The 21,774-nt window shown below is 49.3% G+C and overlaps 1 protein-coding gene across 1 annotated transcript in view; it reads right to left on the minus strand.

Moving 5' to 3' along the window:
- The window catches only part of LOC125954947 (leucine-rich repeat-containing protein 15), a 62,702-nt gene extending 45,819 nt beyond the window's left edge, over window positions 1-16,883 (minus strand). The window contains exon 1 of the mRNA XM_049685658.1: window positions 16,163-16,883. The gene's annotated coding sequence lies outside the window, so the exon portion shown is untranslated. The remainder of the gene's footprint in view (window positions 1-16,162) is intronic.
- Window positions 16,884-21,774: the final 4,891 nt, after the last annotated feature.

Consider the following 21,774-nt stretch of genomic DNA (forward strand, 5'->3'; position numbering starts at 1 on the left):
GTTGGGTCCTTCTGGGCGCCGGCGCGGGAGTTTCCGAGAAACAGCGACTCGCGGCGACAGTGGAATGCTTGGCTGGACATTGATTGAATTTCCACGTCGGACTGCCCCCACCACGAACGAACGCCCAGGAACGAAAGAATTTCGCATTTTTCCCTGATTCCGGCGTCTTGCCCCACTTGGAAATGATTTATTGATCCAGCGAGCGAGTGGAAAGCATCTAAAGAGACTCATTATTGGGAGTCTCTTGTTGCCCCAAATAAGCCCGGTCTCTCCTGGGACTGGCCCAGGCCGTTCCGGGGTCTTGTATTCCCCGGAAACACAGACGTGGAAACCGGGACCAAGCCTAACGGATCGATCTCAATTCATTAGAGAAAGAAAGCTGTCAATCGGTCGGTGTTCGTCTTCTTCGTTTTTTTCTTCTTCTGGCGCACCTCTCTCGCAAGTCAATAGAACCCGCGGCTGCCGGAGGGTTGTACTCAGTTATTTTAAACTCCACCGACATCGAACGAGCGACACTCGCGCCGGCAAACAACGTGCGTTGCGCTTCGACTTCCGCGTCACCTCCACTCCGTCTCGGAGATTGATGGAGACGTCGTTTACACTGTCGGTTTCCCACTGGAAAGCGCGGAGAACGGGGCAATAACCAACAGACGACCGGGACAGAGGGTTCCGGTGTCCTGTCCCCCACCCCATATTACACCCAGCATCCCGTGTGCGGCCATTTTCGAGGAGTGAAAAATGATTCCATCCCACAACCGGGAGGGTGACGCACCGTTGTCATAGTTGTTGCTGTTGTTGTTTCTGCTTCTGTGGAAAATTGGGAAAACACACACGCAGACACACACACACCGGGAGTGGGAGAAGGAATACACCGCCCCTGTTTTGGCCATCTTTAGGGGCATCGGTTTTGAATACTACTCCGACCACCACCGGCCCGCCCCAAAGTATGTGTTATTTCAACTGTCAATCCAACCGAGAACATGCCAGGAGTCCGTTGTGCTACGGCCGTCGCAGGGAAAATGTGTGAAAATGTTGATTTTTCACTACGCAAAGTGTTTATTTGAACTACACTCCTCGGGTGCAGCGTTCTGTGGTGTTTGGGGGTGGTGGTGGTGGTGGTGGTGATGGCGGTGGTAGTTCTGCAGAACCCTGACGTTGCACACGTTGCGTTCACTCTCTCTCTCTCTCTCTCTCTCGAGAATATTCGTAAAATTCAAAAGTTACCGGACATAGCTGTCTGTTTGGGGGAGAGGTTCAACAATTTTCTCCCCGTTTTCCAAACACGACAAAAACCCCGCTACTGGAACGCAATAATGGTCCTCCCCGGGGGACACGTCACCACAAGATGAGAGCTACACGCCAGAACAAACCCAGAATACTGTACTGTACGTTGGGAATTGGAATTGTAACCTCGACATCGAATGATGAATTACGAATCGATGTGCCGGGTCCTGATGTCAGGAGTCTGCTTCGAGAGAGAGACAGAGAGAAGAGTGTGTGTGTTGAGTGAAATGTGTTTTTCATAATGACCCAAAACGTTTATCGAAGTCGAGTCGAGAGTGTCGAGTGGACGACGGCTTGTCGTATCCTTGTCCGGGGTGTGATGGATCCGAACAAGGGGAACGGGTGAGCTCAACCATCGACAAGATAAATGGTTGTTCGGTTTCGTTTGATTTTCCCTCCTTCCTAGGTTCGGTTTCTGTCCGGAGTTCCCTTGGGAGATTCTCTCCTGCTCGTTGCCACCCCCTTTTGCAAAGGCCAGACATCAGACCGAACCCGGCAAGGTTGTTAATTATCAATTATCCGTTTCGAGTCGAAAATGAGACCTGAATAATGTTGGCCAGAAGTCTTTTGATATTTCCTTCACTAATAGCAGTGCCAGAGCATACAGTTTAAAGCCGATGTAGACGTTGTGCTGAGTGCTACTCCCTTCGCTAGACCCCCGGTCTAGGAAAATGGGAAGACATTCCAGCACGAGATTAAAGATGTCACGTCGATGTCGAATGGCGGCCGAAAGCCGCTTTTAATTACAATCGCCTTTGACGAGCGGCATGTGCCGAAACAGCGATTGAATTACGATCTCCACCGACCCGCGGGGGGCTGGGGAGTCTCAAGAACACGGGAAAAAGGTTTCTATTCTATCAAAGACACCCTCGAGGTTCCTTTCCGTTACTGTCGCCGGTTGACGACGACGGGGCTTTTGGAAAATTCCTCAACAAAAGCGAGGAAAGGTACGCTTTACGTATTTCTCAAACCCAAAGGAGGCGAGGAATGGGAATCGATTTTCGATTCCGGGGTGGGCGGGATGGGGATTGAGGTTTTCCCAATTTGAACCCATTTCCAGGAAATGGCGAAGAAAACGCCGAACAGGCTACTGCGTTCGCGAGCATTTTTGGGCGATAGAAAGACAATCAACTGAGGTGCTGCCGGAGTCGCCGACACTTGAGCTGTCAGCCATCTAGTCCAAACGGCGCATCGTAGTAGGCGCTAGGCTTTTGCCATCCCATTTACAACCATTTTTAAGCCTCCGCAACATTCCACAGGGAGAGCGAGAAAAAAATAGCACTGATCGGTATCTGTTACCAGGGCCCCGGATGTACCAACGTTCTTGGAACGTTTTTGTCCGGGCCTTTGGTCGCCCGGAAACTCCTGAAGGAATGAATGGAGAAGCTGATTTGGAGCTCCAGCTCACTACAGCGCTCGCACCGTCCACGCGCGCACCAAATTTAAATGCTTCAAAATTGGGCAAAAAGGATCTCCACAAAACTCACGACCTGCAAAGGGCAAAGCCGTGGAATTTGGCGCGGTCCTTCGGAGCTCAACAAACTCCGCTCGAACCCAAAAGTGATCCCTCCGGAACGGGCAAACAAACCGATGGCAGCGGCGGCCTGTGAAAAGAGTGAAAAGCCGTTGTCGTCAACCATTTTGCCACCCAACCGGAGGAGCAAAGACCGCGACATCCTTTTTTGGAACCCTCTCCCCCCCTTCTCCTCTTTTCTGAGCCAGAACTAGTGCTCCAAATGGTCCGGAATGGCGCGGCGGCGGCGGGACGACATTCCCATCAAGAAATCGCGAAAAGGGGAAAACTGCGTGGAAAGCCTGCGGTGTGAACGCCTTTGGGAGGGAATTTGAGGGTTTGGTTTGAAATTTAATTTACCGAATTCGGTGGAGTCAGTCAGGCGAAACATTGTAAGTATGTATTTAAGTCCGCTTCCACCGAACGGCCGCTACCAGATCGCCATTTTCGCCGTCGAACCAGCAAACCGACATTCATCAAGAACTTTCTCTAGCTCTGCCCCGGGTTTTCCTCGTTGCGGAAACGGAAGCTAGCGTACAAAATAGCGAAAAGGAGAGCGAGAGAGAGAGAGATCCGTGAAGATAGCGCACTTCCTTCGACAGCAGCGGTACCCGGAAGTGCGAGAACGTGCACTTTGCTCGTTCTTCGGAAGCTTCTTGGGGATCGCAGCTCGAATGCTGCTTCGAATCGTCATCGTCTGTGCTCCCGGATACGCCAGAAGACGCCAAGAGCTCCATGCTCTTGGTCCTGGTGCTGCTGCTGCATGCTGAATCGAGGCAAAATAGTTTCAGTGTTTGATTTGGTTAAAACTTTGATTTCGTGCCATTTCGCTCGAGGCGTCCCTCGGGGGTGAAGGAGAGTGAGCTCTGGACGAGCTGGAGTCTGGTTGGTTTTGCTTTCTGGAGCAGTTTTTGATGCAGATGCATCATCATCATCGCACAGCACTGCAGTTGCCGAAGCTGAAGAAGGATACAAGTTGATGTTCAGTAGGTTAGGTTTTTGGGACGGGAACAGGACGTATTCGATCCATTTGAATGGAGAAAGGGCAGGTTATCGATTCGGCAGGGACACGGGCTCTGTGTCAGGACACACTGTCTCTCTCTCTCTCTTTCGCTCGTGTGCCGGTTGTGCCAGGATTATGCTAGCTTTGTGCTTTGTGCGGCAGTTGGTAAATAAACTGCATTTTGGACCCTTAAAAGTTCTTTCCCCCCTCGAGGTTCTTCCCAGACAAATCGGCAGCCGGTGATTCGGAGTTCATCGTCGTTATGTGAGTTGCATCATTATGACTCCGGGTGCAGCTATGATTGGGGGAGCTTTGGTTTGTGTATTTTACACCGTACGGTAATAGGATACCGATGTGGATATTGATATGCAAAGCGAGCAGGAAAGTGCTTTTGTCAAAATTCATCATTTTCGTCATTATCACAATATGATCAATATCATAATACTACGTAATACGAAAGATTTCAAATGTATTTTTTCACATTACGCGTTGTGGGTTCAAATATCATTTTAATATTTTGATTTTTATTATTTACATGACCTGTACGATTGAGGAACTAAGAAATTTGTATTTTATAATTTCTATTTTATGAACAAATTACGAATAACAATATCACTTATATTGAATCGAAAGATTGTTCAGCTGGGCAATCAATTGACAGATAGTTTTATTTTTTTTAGTTTTAATTTTTTTATAAATTATTCTCCTTTAGTTATTTCTTAAGCAGAAAGGGATTACAAATTGTAGTCTCGTCTCCTCGCACCAAGCATGTTATTTGTTTGATGGAATGATCTTGAAAATATTGGCTTGTACAATTTAAAATCAATAGAAGCGCTATACCAGCTTTTTTAAAGTTAAAATGGTTCTCGAATTTTTTAAAATACAAAACGCAAAGGTTTGTAAAATACTTGCGTAAAACAAAGATGATCTTCGCCTTAAGGAGACTTGGACTTGAACGATCATTTCCTAAACGTTTGCTCGTAATTTACTTACGGAAAGCAATCCAAAATTTTAAAGATAAATTTTAAATATAAAACCGATTAAAGTCCAACGATTCATAAATGCTGCTGTCCATTTCTCTCCCTCGCTTACGTTCGCCAAAAAAGCCCAAATCCTGAACCAACAAATGGTTCTGCGTGGAGCAATCGTTGAGAAAGCACTTGAGCTGGCTTCCGGAAATCGGATAGCGACATCCCAGAATCCCGTGTGGTGAGCACCAGCTTCAAACGCGATCAGCTCCCCTCTGCCATACCACACATACACAGCCAGCGTCGCACTCGTTATGGAGCTGACAAATCTTATTACAGCGCTTCCATCCTGGCCTGGTCTGGCCGTTCCAATCGCTAACGATCTCGTTTTCCAGAGCGGCACCACACGCCTTCCTCCCCCCTCTTACCGCGGCCGTTCCGTTCCGGAAGGATTATAAATGCGGCCGTAATTCTTTACTAAGGAATTGGATTATATCATCCCTTTCGGTCAAGAGCTTCCTCTTCCTTCTCCGACGACGAAGGACGCTTCTTCGCTTCTTCTCGTTCGACGGTTCGATGTCATCGGTGACCCCGCCGCCGCCGCCGCCACCGTCACCACCGCCGCCGCCGCCGGAGAGCCAGGAACTGATCTTCCGAGCCCGTCATCCCGTGTGCATCGTTAGTAGCGGCCGGCAGGATGAAGAGAGAGAAAGAGAAAAAAGGAAAAAAAATCTCCCAAGTATTACTGTCAATTCCGTGTCTTCACCTTCGGTACAACCATCGGTGGAATGGATTCCGGATAGGAATCGCGCGGTCTCGGTCGAAGGAAAAATCGATCGCGTCACCCACCACCGAAAATCGTTTGGGTGGGTGCTCCTTAAGGATGTCTCCTTTATCCTGCGGCACCCAAGGCACCCGGGAGGAAGTGAAAGGAAAGCGAAATCTCCAGCTCCAGGCCCTTCGATCCGATTCCCGATCGAACGACTGGAGAAGGAGAAGAAATTCTCACGCGTGTAATCCAAGGGATCCTTCCGTTCGCCTTTGAAGCCCTGGCCCTGGCCCTGGCCCAGTCCGGTCCCGGATGTCGCGTGCAGCAAGCCGAACACATCCTGCTGATGGAGAGGACAAATCAGTTTTTTGGGGGGTGGTAATCGGATTTCAGGGGCTCATTCCGGACCGAGCGGTCGAGGCCACTGACGGCCACGGTTGATTCACGTTCGGTTTGATGGCTATCGGCGTCGTTCAGCTCAAGGACGAGGAAGATGTTACTGCAAGGGCTGTCACTGGGCTGCGAGGTCCCAAAAATAACCTTCTGACTCCTGGAGCTTCGGAGCTCCACTCTGCTTTCACCAATCGCGGCGAAGAGATGCTCTTATGATTTCATCTTTTGGCCCCGGTCATCCCGCTTTTTTCGCCGCCGGTTTTCTCTTCCCCCGTTCCGGACACACAGGACCGGGTAACCGGGAAGCGGAAGCGTACGATAACTTTTAACGATGCGACAAGACAAGACGATGGGCGAGGGAGTGGAGCGGAGAGCTCCCCGTTTCGAGTCAAAGTAACCTAGATTCGCGGACGAACGGCGTAAGTGATGTCAGGCAGTTGCCAGTGGCCTAAATCCCCGCTCCAGTGCTTGATGAAAAATGGTTCTGACGGCTTTCTGACGAGGCGCAAGTGCTTCAACCACACACAAACACACAATCACATGCGCCTTGGCCTCGGGGCAACCGATTGGCGCGAAGCAAGTCAAGTTCAGTTAGGTCAAGAAGGAGAATGTGGCCAAGGCAGTGGTGATGTAGTTGGCCTAGTAGTTGGCACACGGCCAAGTGTGTGCCGTGGATCGATTTTCGATCGACGCCCGGCGACGGAGTAATTAAAGCAAGTAAATCAGTTTTCCCCTGATGCCTCACGGCCATTGGCCGCGTGAGAAAGAGAGAGTGAAAGAGAATGTTCTGCGTGCGATACTTGAACGGAATCCTTAATCGAGCGGCCAAACGCCAAGCGCCAAGTCCACCGAAACCCCGATAGGCACGTGCCCGATGCGTGCTTCCCAGACGATGGGTCATTAAAATGATGAAAATAGACTTCTAATCGTTATTGATCCACTACCGGGACTGCGAGGAAAGGGGGGCTATTCATTTAAGTGCCTCCCGAAGAAACGTTCGCACAGCACTCTTGGACGAGTTGGGCGATTCGAGACGAGGGCAGTAAATCTTAGAAATAATATTTTCACTCCCTCTGCGCCAGAAAACAATCGGTTCAGTGAATCGGTTCTTTACGATTCGGCATACTACCACCAATTACGCAGGGCCTGAGCAGTGCACAGAGAGCGTGACAGAGAGAGAGACAGCTCTTCACAGGGCCAAGAATGTCGGGGCCTACTGTGAGCGAAAAACCATTTTGGGGGGAACCGTTTCGCTCCAGGGCATATACCGTGCGCTCGAAGCATCCTGTTCCGTCTGTTTTCGCACCGCACCGCACCGACCAGGAAGCCGGGCCCAGAATTCTATTCTTTCGTTTGAATTGCTTTGCAATCACCATGAAAAATAAATACCAACTGATGATTGTGATTGTGGCTGAGGTTCTCTCTCTCTTGCGGGGTTCTTCTTTTGGTCGGATAATTATGACGTGACGAAGTACCGAAAGGAGGCTGCTGCTGCTGCTGCTGCTGCTACTGCTGCTGCTACTGCTATTAGTCTACATCTGGGCGAGGGGAAAAACAATCGACGATTGTATGGTGGCGCCAATGGTGCTCGTTCCGCGAGTTGATGGTTTGTTTAAACAAGTGGAAATGAATTGCCAGTTGCGAGGTTGGGGAGTTCTTTAGCGCCAGCATAATATTTGCCTTCGGCGGCAACCGTTTGTACAGCGGTCGCCGAGGTTAGCCTTCGAGCGACTTGTGCAATCGATTTTTGCCTCCAGCAGCAGCAGCTCCATTCTCTGCAAACAAGCTGGAAACCGGAAGCTCAAACAGCCGGGAGAAGATTGTCGTGGAGGGGGAGGGGGGTGCGCGGTGTGTTCCGTGGTCGGTGAGGTGACTTTCAAGACAACCAACCAGCCAGCCAGCCACCACCATCGGTCGATGATTAAGTACGGTTGAGTGCGTCAGGCAGACCCGACGAAGGGAGGGGGAAGGAGGAAATGTCAAGATCCGTGCGGGTGGTCCGTGGTCGCGCCAAAAATCGTCCCCGTGAGTTCGACTTTATGGAGCGAAATAATCACTGGCGTAATTGAAATTGCCAGCCCGAAACCGGGCCATCCGGGCCATCCGGGGTTCCGCGCAACAATCGCGCTAGGAATCGCGGAAATCTCTGTCAAAGGCCCCTGCCCTCCACCCCCTTCTGTCGGTGCGTCGACTGGCTTTTGTTCGTGTACCATGATGCCATGCCATGAGGGCTGAGAAAATCAATCTCACGCTGGGCCTGGGCCTGCGCCGAGTATGATGGAGAACTGATTTCTGGTGACTGAATTCCGGAACTGCCGGAAATGACGCAGAATCGTAACGGAGGCCAAAAAATCGATCGACTTCGTGAGGATTTGGTGGCAGTAACGTTGGGATTTCCTTTATATGTTTTTCATTCCGTGGTTCTTGACTGAAATCGTCTGAAGGATCTTCCTAGATTCATTTAATTCAATTTGACACTGATAACCGCTGACGTAGAATGTCACTTTTTAAATTGAAAATCACTCGACAGAAAATAGGAGAACGAACTGCCACCTTTAAGCTGAAGTGGTCCGGAGCCAGTGCCAATCCATGTGCCGACCTGTTTAATCTGAATGGCCGCTACTTGTTACGTTGTGCGTGCGTCATTGTCAGCGTCATCGGCATCATCACGCTCATCATCTTCGTAGGTCGCGCGTGATGCACAATGAGTGTTGTGAATGAATGAAACGAAGTTTTGCATATTAGGCCCCCGAAACCGTTTTGCGATGAGTAGCAAATTGACGAACAATTCGCTGGCTGGCTGGCAGGCAGCGCGGTCGCCGTGACCGAAAAAAACATAACGACCCAACGACTGCAGCCCGGGGCCACGTCCTCGGGACTCGTGCCAAAGAGCGACAGGTTATTAAGGTTGGGGGCCTGGGAGCTCACGGTCCGGTTAGCACGGTGGACGTCAAGTATACTTGGCCGTTGGGAGCAACCTGGTGGTGGCCGTGGTGACACTTCTACACCTCCACGACATACCACCACGATCGCCGCCTAAAACCGAAAATTCATCTGAACGTCACTAGCGAACGAGCGAACGAGCGACGACCGTTCGCGCGTCAACCGTTCGCGAAAGGTGACGTCCCGGCGTGTGACGTTGCCGCACGAGTGCAAGGAAGCGCGATGGAGATGGACCGTGTGGCATTTAAAATTGATCATTTTTCACCGGCAAAACCGGGCTTCGGGGGAACGCGACCTCACCATCGGTAGCTGCCAGATCCCCGGACAATGACGTAAAGGTGAATTTAATATCCTTCACCTACCGGATGGCAAACGGTGTCTCCGTTGTCCGTTGCTTGTTAAGGTTTTTTGGTGGTCGTCCACACGGTGCCGGCACAGTGTCAGTCAGTCAGTCAGTCAGTCAGTCATCAGGTCTAATTCGTTGGCAAACGCACCTGATCTATCTGAGCGCCCGGCGGAACTCCGATGTGACACACTTACTCACAATACGGGGCCTACTGCGTGTCTGATGTACGACCGTAGCCGTATTGCCATCTCGTTATTGTTTTCGCATCGGAAATGTCTTCCTGGATGTCGCTCGTCACCTGAGAATCGGAGCAGGCGATGGCAGCGGCTGCATCGTCGTCGCCGTCGTCGCACGTACCTTTGATTGACATTCTCGGTCATTCGGGCAGACGGGAGGCGAGAGACGAGAGATGGCGCTACTGTTTTGCGCCGAAAGGCTAACCGACGTACGTACAGTGCGTTCTCCTATAACACCTCAGGTCGTTCTAGTGACTGTCGACGAGGGACAATGCACACTAGAAGTAGCAGTAGACCGCGGACCGTCAGAGGCGTGAAGCAATAAAATATGAATGTCCTCGGCAGCGCTCGGTATCGCCTTCCCCTCCCCGGACAGGAACTTCAAACGAAACCACAAGAAAGTGCGACGACGTCGCTAGTGACTGTCCCCGGTATTTACGGAGCCAGTACGTGGCGAACGTCATAAAGCAATAGCAGCAGCAGCATGAGACTAGAATGTGTGTGAAGTACGTGACGTGTCGTGCCGTACCGTACTCCGGGAGCTCCGGTTGCGCGTCGAGTTTCGAGAACTAATTTTTCCTTCCACATCCACGGGGACACGGTACACGCTGACAGCATTTTTTGCATCTCCAGCGTGTGTGTGTCAGGCCGGGAGACGGAAATACCACCGAATACCATCCCGGGAATGTCTGTCACATTAACATCTTGGCTTGGCCTGTCACTCAATAAGTGATGCGTTGCGTTGCCACGCCGTTCTTTCTCGCTCCCTTGCGGCGAGAAGATCCTGGCGAGTCTTCGGTTTTTGGCATTCGGCGGCACTTCTTGGGGAATGCCGAGAGCGCCGGAATACGCCACCAGATCTTGCGAAAGTGCTTCCACGGAGCTGAAGGTGTCATAATGCTGTGTGTGTGTGCTAATCGGATCGGCCAAAAGGGGGCTCACAGCCGGAAGAAGGCTCCTAATTCACTAGAGAGTTGACAACGAAACGAAAACCCCACCAGCAGCTCCCAGGGCATGTCAAGTGAGTGTCACAGGTGTCAACAGTTTAAACACACACACACTCACACACACACACCTGCCATGGTCCATCAATATCCGGCCGAAATCAATTAAGTCGTGAAGGTGAACAATCATTCGCCTCTGCGTGGACCCTTGGCATGGGAGTAGGGTCTATGGAGGTACCGATTGGCAATCGACGCTAACCCCTTTTCACGTCGAACGATGACGATGATTGCGATAGAGTTCTCGGAAGGATTCGGTTTTTTGTTCCCCCTGGGGACGGAGAGGGCTCTCCAACTCGGGTACTCGACATCACGACAGCTCCGTCCTTCAGGTTGTCTGTCACGCAACCGTACATGGAGTCAGTCTATCAGGATACGTGCTACGTGCTGGAAGGCGATGAAGGACCACACTGTTGCTTACCAGCCCAAGCGTTCTCTAGCGGCGTGAAGACGATCCTTGGCATCACATTGTCGGTGCATCCAGGAAGTTGCTTGTGTGTACAACCTGTGTGTTTGGCCACAGATCAAAGGAGTTTTATTTGAATGACTCTGGGCTATTGTGTGTGTGTGTGTGCGTCAGATAAGAAGGTTTCTGTGGTTAGCTTTCAACTTCAAAGCACAAACGCTACAAAACACCGGCTGACAATCGAATTGTTTAGGCTATTTCTTGTGGCGTTGGGGTTGGATTGATTCGTTTTGGGGCCAGTATTATGGATTAGATTGTATCGATTAGGGGGGGTGTGGGAAACGCCATCGTGTCGAGAGTATAAGTCAATGAGCACCACTTATGCTTTGTTTTAGAAAACACGGCACCTTAAGGATAAGATATATGTAGCAGTCGTGCACTACTGCACGTGCCACAAATCAGGATTCCTTAAGCTGCTCGCTTCGGCATCGGCGTTTGATTCAGTCAATAATCCCTAGTACCATAAATCAGACAGAAGTTTATCGCGAACCGGGAGGGCTACAGGGAAACTGATAACGGTGCTGGGGTATCGTATTTCCGCTCGCTGGTCTGGCCCTGGTTTGGGGTTTGATCGGGAAAATGCTTCCGTTGCCGAGACCACGGGCCCTCTGTCTATTAGCCAGGGATTACGCGCGTGGTGGAGAGCTAGAGGAATGTCCTCACTCTCTTTCTGTCTCTCTATCTCTCCCTGTGTGTTGGCGCGCCGTTTGCTGAAGGGATATCCCTTCAACAACAGTAAACAAACACCGCCGGGTTCTTGTTGATACCGGCGTCCGGATCCAGGCGCGCTTGCACCAGGCTTGCGTTGTAACCATTGGCCACATAGTCCTGCCGCATTTCCCTCCTTTCCCTTTCCACAACGCTACCCCCGGGGGGGCTATTAAATGCACATCAAGCGTACCGAAGCGGAGACGCAATCGAAATCGGAAACGAATCCAACTTTCTACCGAACGGCGATACCACGCAGGTCCTTTGTCTTACTTTGTGGCGAATCGACGAGTGGGTGGAGAGTGAAAAAAAAACGCATTTCTACCCCTTGGACCCCGTACCCCTCTCATCCCCCTCGGTATGGTCGTTTGTGTTTGGTGGAGCATAAATCCAAACGTATTGTGTTACAGATTAAGTTGGTGCCCGGTGGTGGTGCTACTGCTGCTGCTGCTGCCACCGCCTGTATCGCTGGGTTTATCTCTATTCCCGAGCTGACATACGTTACGTATACGCAAGGAATCAATTCATTTTGCTCTCGGTCGAAGTGGAGTTCGAAGGGACGCTTTATCCTGATACCGGTTTGAGGAGTTCCCGCAATGAGCGTTCAATGTGATGCGCACTGTTTGTCTTTGCTGTTGTTGAGGATGATGATGATGCTGAAGCTAAAGACAATGTGCTTGGTTCGTTAGTGAAGGATTGCTGGAAGGATTACAACCAATTACTCAGATTACTAAAGGAACGTGTTCAAGAACTGTATTGCGTTTTCTCAAGCGCATCATTTTGAACTCCCACCACCAATGGTCGCCTCGTACTGTTCGATTAATACTGAAGATTGAGTAGAACATGGATTCCAAGAAATGCTCTCGCGAAGAAATGCGGCTCTATCAACTATCTGCACAAAGCATTCGTCTTTCGCTCGAGGAAATCCAATTTCCTTATCCCCCGGAAGGTTAGTTCAAGGTTCGCGGATTTTTGTCTTATCGACGTACACCGATAATGGACATTGGCGAAGGGCGAACTCCCGGATACCGCGAATCGGCTTCGCTTCTTTGATACTCTGGTGATCTGATTGTGTCAACGCAGAACAAGACAAGCCACGACAAAGACACTAGTTGGCCCTGATCTAGGATGCGGTACATGGTGCTACTAGTGTACTAGGGAAACCTAACCTCGATTTCCGCCTTGTTTCCGTCTCTCTCTCTCTCTCTCTCTCTCTCTCTCTCTCTCTCTCTCTCGCGAGCGAACGCGGTCGCCATTGTCCCGAGGATATTTCCCAGACCGTTCGCTCGTCGCTTTGATGCAAGTAATAGCACGCGGTCCCGCGCGGGCCCCTGAAGTCGCAAAAGGGATATTATGTTTGCACTCCCAGGACACACAACACACCCGCTTGTGCTATACTTTCGAAGAAGTTGCTGGATATTGTTTCGTCCCCGGAAAGTGGCACCGAGGCTCTCCACCACCAACACCAACCACCGAACGTCGTTAGGGATGGCGATTCTGTGCCCAGGACGTCCAGGCTAGTTGCTGGCTTGCGGGGAGAGGTTTGCATTTTCACCGCGTGGAAGCGGAAGGGACATCCGGGAATGTGGCTGCCCTCGCGCTGAAACCGGGATGACGATGTACAGCTTCAAACAATGTCAGAACCTGAAGGAAACTCACCCCGGCATCACCACTCTCCCCGGAGGCTCTCCATTTGCCTCGGATGGCCTTTGCGGGGAGGGGACGGTGCGAGGGAGTGCTAGGGCGTAAATTTATGTTCCGGCCCAGAACGACATAAAGCATTTGGCTCGAAGATGTTGGAGTTGGAGGAAGTTTGAACAGAACCTTGCCCTTCCACGTCCAAAACTGGGAATGCCTCGAATAGCGCTCCAGTGACCGGTCTGCGTCATGTGCGCATGTGTTGCAAGGGACGTTGGCGTTGGTGTGTGTGTGTGTGCGTGTGGCGAATGGACACCGGAAGGAAGAGCAAATTTAATATATCTTTCATTAAATTTGGACTGCAATCTCGTTTGCGGGTAGTTGATGGAATAGGAAATGATGACTTTCCTGGACCCGGGGTGTGATTGACTTCTGTGTCCCAGCGGCTGACACCGGGACTTGCCGGGAACACTTTTTCAACACTCTTGGCAAATGGTCAAGAGGCTTTCCTGCGAGATCGGTAACGAGCATCCTAGCCGTTGGGGTTGAGGATGGGATGAAGGGTTTGGTAGGTTGTTTGAGTGAAAGTTTTAAATGCTTTACTTGGAAGTAATTTAAAATTAGTAGCAGGTCCTTATCGTTGCCTTGTTACTTGGAACTAGCTCTTAAAGACACGAGAATGAATAACTTTCTCTAGAGAGAAGGTTGTAGTATTAAAAAAAATCCCTACAATATTATGATCTTAATAATGGAATAGTCAATTAAGCCTTTGCTGAAAGACATTCTTGTTGTATTCTCTCTTTGAAGATCACTTTAAAAATAGTCAGAGAATAACTGCTATTGATTGAAGACAATGCTTGACATTTAATTTTTAAAAAAAGTTCGCAAATCAAGGTGTTCAATGCATGCTTGATATTAAATCCATTGTCCTTTTTTGAGTGCTGCGAACAATTACGCAAAGAAATCAGCTTAAAGTACGCTCTGCGGTTCAAAGCTGAACTTTTGCAAAGGACACAAAACCCCCCTTTAAATACCCGAGCGATCAAACATGTCTCAAATTGTCGATAGGATCGGATACAGGCATCGAAAACTCGAGGAAAAAAAACACCTAAATACCACGAAAGACGTACCTCCGAATCGTTGGATTGAAAGTTCATCGAGGATGGAAGGAAAAAGGAAAAAAAACTCCCACCCACCAGCAAGCAAGGATACTCCTTATCAATCACTTTACAAACGAAGGGTTCGACATTTACATAGCCGCCGCCGAACCGATTCGCCCGGCCCTGCCCTTCCCCAGGACAAAGATTAAGTTCACCGGAGGCTGTCGCTAGTCGGTCGCTTTATTTGCAGAAAGGCCCACAACCGACCGGCCTATCGAGTGAATTCCAGATAACAAAAGCGGGGGCGAGGGATACAGAGAAAAAAGATAGAAAGTTAGTCCGTTGTCTGGTTCTTTGAAGTTTTCTGGCGAAAGGATAGCATCCGATGCTGAGGGCATACCGAGGGAATCACCTAACGCCGAGTTCCGTTCCGCACCGCATCGAGGATCATATTTAAATCGATTCGACGCACAGCCACAGCGGTCCAGGAGGCCTTGTTAGCTGGGCAGTTGTGGCAACATTAAAAAGAAGAAAAAGAGGAAGAGACTGGGTGTAGGTGGTGAGGGCCGACAAAGGATAAGAGTTTTCCTTTTCGAGACCAAACTTCATAATGAGATTATGTGGGCCAAATCGAAGGCTTTTCAATAGCGAAAGCGATGGAGAAGGTGGTGGCGGCGACGGCGAAGGTGGAGGAGCGGCCAAACGAGATTGATATTAATCATGATAAGATTAGCGCTTTCATGGTTGCGCAGTTTCGGCCTCCCCATTGCCTCACGCGTCTCGTGGGCGAGCGTCGAGGATACACATTTTGCATATTCGAAGAAGATGGGGGTGGGCAAAATAATGATAATAAATCTGCAGACAAACATTTACTTAAGCTCAAGTTTTAGGACTCGATGGTCCTCTCCTCCGGTAAGTCACTTCAACATCGGTGCAGAGAAAGAGAGAAAGAGACACGCTCTTAAAGAGACGCCTTCACTCCAGTTGAAGACTTTAAGAAGAAGTCCTTTCACTCTCGATCCAAAAAATAAAAATAAAAATTCTCTCTCCCAGGAAATGTTGTTCCCGGAAACGTTCCGCTTAACCTCGAGGGATGAAAAGTCACACCAATGACGCGGGGGAGCGGGGGCTTTGATCGAATCAAAAAAGTTTCCCCGTGGCCACGCCGCTCCACGCGTGACACATTCCTTTTTTTCGCCTTATTCATCTTCTCCGGCCGATCGATCGTGAATGGTGGTAGCTTTTCCGTTGTTGGAGAATAGCCAAACAGGCAGATGCGAAGCAATGGAGAAATTATTTAAATTCAACAAATTATCAATTCACCGAAACCGACGTCATCGTGGTTACGGAGTCCGCGACGGTGACAAGATGCTGCTGCTGCTGCTGCTTCTGCTACTTTGTTCGTCTTCAGTCAGTAGCTGTTGCTACTGTGGCTCATCATGGGCAGCGCCTGCTAGAGAGGAATGCTTCCGTTCTCGAAATGCTTTGACATTTTTGACAAGCAACCGTCGGTGACGGTAATCAAATTGTACGCCGTTATGTTTTACCATCACGATGAATTTGGCCCGAATAATGCGTTCGCTCTGACGAGGAAACTTCCTTTTTCCGGAACAGATGCAAACCAACCGGAACGGTTGGAAACAATATGCCGACTATGCTTCGTTAGCATATTTTTCTTGGCGTTTCAAAAAAAAAAATTAATTCGTTTTTCATCATTTTTTGTTGGAAAATGTGCCACAGCCACGGCTGAATGTTAGAAAAATGTGTTTAGACAAATTGCATTTCTTGACTTACCTTCACATGTACGACACTCCAAATTTGCTGCTTCGCCTTATCCAATCGTTACAATGTTTCCGTTCCGTTTTATGCGCGAGGACTCGTCGTTCTAGCACAACTCACTATACCAAACACACATGCACGCGTGGAAGCAACACACATACACACACAGTAATTTATCAATGAATATGATTTTCAATTTCACTCGCTAGGCTAGGCTGGTTGGCTCCGGCCGCTCGCTCGTATCATGGCGAAAGGTAATGGATCGCTACCAGCACCACCGGAAGGAAGAAAGTATGTTTCTTCCAAGAAGCGGAAGCTTTCGCTATGGCTCCAAACGTCGTCTTGTGGGGTGGAGAAGGAGGGAGGGTAGGTGGAAAATTAAAAGCTCACGGCCACTGGTTCCTCCCTGCCGGAAAAGGTAATTTATTTTTCCTTATCAAACCCCACCTGGGCTCGTGCAACCTACATTCCTCGCGGCCTTTCGAAAGAAGCGCGACTACGAAGGGCGCCCAAAGCAACGGAACCGTGGAGGGTCCTTCGAGTAGGTTGGCGTGAAATTTGTGAGGAAAATGGAACGAAAAACGAGGGGAAGCGGTGTACGCGAATGATGGGGAGGGAAAAAGCCGCACCTTAAACCTCGGTTGGTCTGGGGCCGACGCCTATCTGCGATCTTTTTGCACTTAATAATCACTTATCATTACACCGTGTTGGGTAATTTAACTTGCGAATGTGCACCGCACCGCACCGAGGAATGGGGTGGTGTGCGCGCGTGGTTGTGGAAAACTTTTTTCGCTGGCTGGAAAATTCTTTCACAAAATTTCGAGCCACCTGAAGACGTCGGCGACGATGGCGACGACGATGAGGACGATGAGGACGATTCGGTTCTCTGGGTTCACCTCACTTAAGCTCCTTCCTGATTCGATTTACGTTCCTTGCGGAAAGTTCCTTGCGCTCTGTGTGTGACAGAGAGAGAGAGAGAAAGGGAAGAGAATTATATTTAAGAAAATTGGAACTCCAGCTCTTATGATGGGAAACTATTAATTTTCCAGCACTTTGCCGGCGGAAAAAGCTGCACCTCGTAAGTGTTGGATGCTTTTTCCCTCCTTTCTGGCGAAGAACAGTCCTTCTGGAATGTAAATATCCTTCTCCGGAGTACTACTAGCTCGCTTACAGTGCCTTTCAACCTTTTGCTCTCTGTGCCGTCCGTTCATGTGTGTGTGTGTGTGTGTGTGTGTTCACATAAAATGCAGAAGAAGCAGCAGCGTACGTACAGGAACGTCTTCGATCCAGACACACATCGAGACGAGAGACGGACGAAAAAAAAAGGGCTGGCCACACCACCGACTTGTTCCGAGATTCCGCTTTATGGTGGATCTGATTTGCTTCCCTTTTTCCGTAACCCGTAAGCCCCCCAGCGTCTCCCTGCTCTCCGGCGTTGAATATTCATAAATGGCGATGGCTCCGGCAGCATGTTGTGACTGATTTTCCTGCTTTTTTTACTTGCTCTCTCTCTCTCTCTTCCTCTCGCTGGCTACGAATCCTTTGGCAGCGTACCACGAAGCGAACCACTCCGTTCACTCCGACCGAGCAGCATCAGGCCCAGCACCAGCTCTCGGGGGGAATCCAAGGGATCGCGCCACCACGACCGACCGTCAGACGGTCGGATGGTGCCCACGGGCGGCGGTGGGTATGTTGTGTTAAAAAGGATGTTATGTTTTGTGCTGATTTCCCGCAGCACCAGCTCACACATGAGTGTATGTGTATGTGTGTGTATGTGTGTGAGGCATGTGGCTGGCAGAGATTGAATGCAGTCCGAGTGGTTCGCTGCAGATATCGCACCCCGTAAAGGCGGTTCGTTTGGTCGTCGCGGTTGCGGTAGAATTTTATTCAAATATGCCCCTTTATTGGGACGTCCTCGAGGAGGAGCGGTGAGGGGAAAGGGGGTTTCGGAAGGGGTTCCATCACGTGGTCTGGTCTTTTACTAGGGCAGCCGGGATATGCCCCCCCTTCCCGTGGGGAGACGGTACCTTGTGGTGGGTTTGTTTTTCTCAACGGAATTTCGTTCCCTTTGGGTGTCTCATACTCTACCTGTGTTTTCCATGATTTTTCTTTTGTGTGTGGAAAACGAAAATGGTACAAGAACCGCGCGCGCCCCAATGTGTGTGTGTGTATGTGTGGACACCTGTGTGACACCGTGACAGTGCTAGGAAGCAATTATTTAGGACATTTTCAGACACTTCCTTCCTGCCAGTTCATGGCTGAGGACCTCTTGTAACTCGCTCTCTTTCTGTCGTGCTCTCTGTTTTTTTTTTGGGAAGCAAAATGTGAACGGAAATAAATCCAAACAAGCAAAAACAGTCACACACACACACACGTGGCCTTGGGGCCATGGGGCCAGCACCGAGTTGTTGTTCCGTTGCCAAATCTGGCACAAATATTACAAGCGTCACCCACATTCGCCACCGATTTGTTCCCGGTGGAGCGACACGATGGCTGGTTTGCTTGTTTAGCCCAAGGAGTCCGCAGCATCCCGGCATGTTCCGGGGCTCCGGGATGTGGGTGTGGGTGGAAGTGATGGAACATTTGTTCCGTGTGCAACATTTCTCCGCTTTTTGCGGAAGTTCTCGGTGTCAGTTGCAGCACAGCAACCACGACCGAGGTCATGAGGTCCTTGTATTAGATAGCACAAATGGTGGAGAGAATTCTCTATGCTACTACGAGAATGATTGTGCTGGTTCGTACGTTGTTCGTACGATGTTCGTCTGCAGCACTATGCATAGTACATGCAGCAGGAATTGTTATTGGTTGTAGTAGTAAAATAATTTGGGAATAATTTAATAAGGATATTTAAAGAATTTAACGAACCAATAAATTGACTTTATATTTTTTTATAAAGTAATTCAACTATTTTTAGATATTTTTTGTTAAAGATTGCCATGAAATTGTTCCCAAGATCAAGTAGCCATTGGTTCTGTTTCTGATGGCAGTTGCATTCGTGAGGCCATCGGGATAAGAAGCAATGCAATTCGGTGTGCTTTCAACTGCGTTTGTGACGAATTGTGATTAGTTTTATTAACTCCAACGACTTGTAACTCAACTATGCAAAGATCGATCGTTCCAATATAGAACAAAACGAGTAAGTTGATCCTACAGTTCAAGGTTTATCGGAAGCTAATCCACACGTTAATCGCCCAGGTTGCTAAATGTTCCAGTTCTACGTTCAAGCCATCGGCCCTCATCTTGTGTAACAATCGCAGTAAGTCTTGATCTTTTCGAATTCAAGTTGGGCTAGCAATATTAAAGGCGGGCGGTCCATGCGCTGCGATTTCACTGCGATTTTCAATTGCAGATCCCATAGATAGTGCTCAGTGGATGGAGGAAACACTTTGTTTTTTGCCTTTGCATTTTGCGTTTTAATAAAACTAAACATGAGACACAAACAATGAGCGGCTAACAGCCACTTTACGATTTTTAGCTACAGAAAGGAGCTATAAGGACTTAGAATTTTCCATGTCAAACCATAAAAAACACACTCACACATGTCTGCCCACGCACACATGTATGGAAATTGGACCGATATTAATGCTTTCTTGTTTCAATTTTCTAGATTTACTGCGACGGCCGAAAGTTTGCTTATCGGTCCAATATCGCTGTCCACACGCTACGATGTGGATCGTACGATGCGATTGCTTTGATTTATTTAGCGTCGTCGGGTTCTGCAAAATATTGTTTTACATTTCTAAAGTGATTTTTCTATAACCTTTTCCGTGAAATTTTTACTTCAAAATCGTTCCACACATTGTAAACAATTCGAAGCGTTATCGGTCGAGTTTTTCCACTTTTCATCTTCTTCAACTTCATCCTGAGAACAACATCATAACATCGATAACCGCGGTTGTTCTGCTGCTAGTACCTTGTTTGCCCTCAAAGGCATGAGGATGAATATTTTTCCCTTTTTTTTATCACCATTACACCTGCCATGGAATCTACCTTCCCTCGTGATGATAACGCTGATCAGCTTCCAACCCTCCTGTTGAACAGCTTCCCTCCCGCAAAAAAGGGAAATCATTCAACCTCCCCTTTGGGTTGGCACTACCGAGAGCTTTCACATCGCTCTGCAGTTTGCAGCTTAAGCCTGATATATGGTTATATCTTTGGCTCGGGTATTCCGACGGAAGCCCCCCAAAAAGCACCCGGCGTGTGTGTGTGTATCCGTTGTTCCATCGCCTGACCTGGTGGCTCAGACCGGTCGCGTCGCTGCGCCACGCCGGGATCCGCTCCGGGATTAAGATGGCGACAGAAAATATGTACAGCGCGAGCAAGAATGTTGCCACGAATTTCATTCCAACAAGTCGTTGACGTCAGGTTGGGGTTGGGGGTGATTTCTGTCCACCATCACCACCACCGCTCGAGCCCGTGGCTTGGCTTTTGTGGCCAATTCAGCGCCCGGGCACAGTTCGATCCCCGCGCAAAGCTGTTGCCGGCGTCAATATGCCGCGAAGGCGGTGTGCATATCAAGTCGTCGAGCTCTGCTCCATTCCATTCCATGTTCCTGTTGCTTTTTTGGGTTCCTCATTTTCGTGGCCTGAAAGCTCCACCACGCTGTCGTCGTGTCGTGGTGGCCAACGTGGAAGAGCCTCCCCCAAAAAAAAGGGTCTCCGAGCTCCGAGGACTCCTCCTTTGGGGTGGTCCGGAACGATTGAAATAAATTCATGCCCCTGCTCACGTAGCGGGTTCATTTTGTACCAATAAATTCTGGTCGTTCGGGCATACCTGTGCTGCCACCGAGCACAACCTTGTGAGACCTCGAAGCTCGCTGCTTCCGGTATTTGGGCTCGGCATTGTGAACGGCATCCGATTGGGTGCGAGGTGGTAGCAAAATGAAGAACAGAAAAAAGAAGACGCGAAAACCTTCTAGGACTCGTCCTAGCCAGCCTTTGTGCCTTTGGAAGACTTGGCTGGCAGCCTGCTGCTGCTGCTGCTGGAATGTTGGAATTTTTTTGGCAACTTTTCCGGCCACTCCTTGGCATTCCATTCGCGTGAAACGAGCTCGACACGGGAAAGATGGGACGGATAGGCCGCGAATAGGCCGCGAACACAGGCCGCCGGTTGTGCGTTTTGTGTGCGAGCTTGAGACATAAAGAAATGAATTGCTAGCCAAACTAACACCTTGTCTATTGCGTGAATACTGCGATGTACACACGCAGCTTTTCGTCGTCGACGATGACGACGATGCTTATGGAATGTGTCCTTGGCAGGAATCGGGACTGGGGTGGTGGATTTTTGATTGCGCTTCGCCGTCAGGACACTAGAGCGTGTGTATAGTACCTCAACACAGACAGAGTGATGGCATGTGCGCTAAGGGATCCGGTTCAGTCACGATGCTTTGGTCAATTTTATGGGCTTTGACCTACGTTAACTTTTCGATATTTGAGATACTAAAACTTATACATTTTACTAACTAAAACAAACCTTTCAAACACATTGTGCAACACATTCAACCGATCAAGTAGCTAAAGAAAAGAAATGGGAAGCCTGAAACAAACACAAAAGTCCAAAAGAAAATAAAGAAAACCTACCTCACAGCAAACGAACACATAAGTGATATCGTAACAAACCAAACGCAA

This window comes from Anopheles darlingi, chromosome 3 (assembly GCF_943734745.1).
Source record: "Anopheles darlingi chromosome 3, idAnoDarlMG_H_01, whole genome shotgun sequence".
NCBI classification, from domain to species: domain Eukaryota; kingdom Metazoa; phylum Arthropoda; class Insecta; order Diptera; family Culicidae; genus Anopheles; species Anopheles darlingi.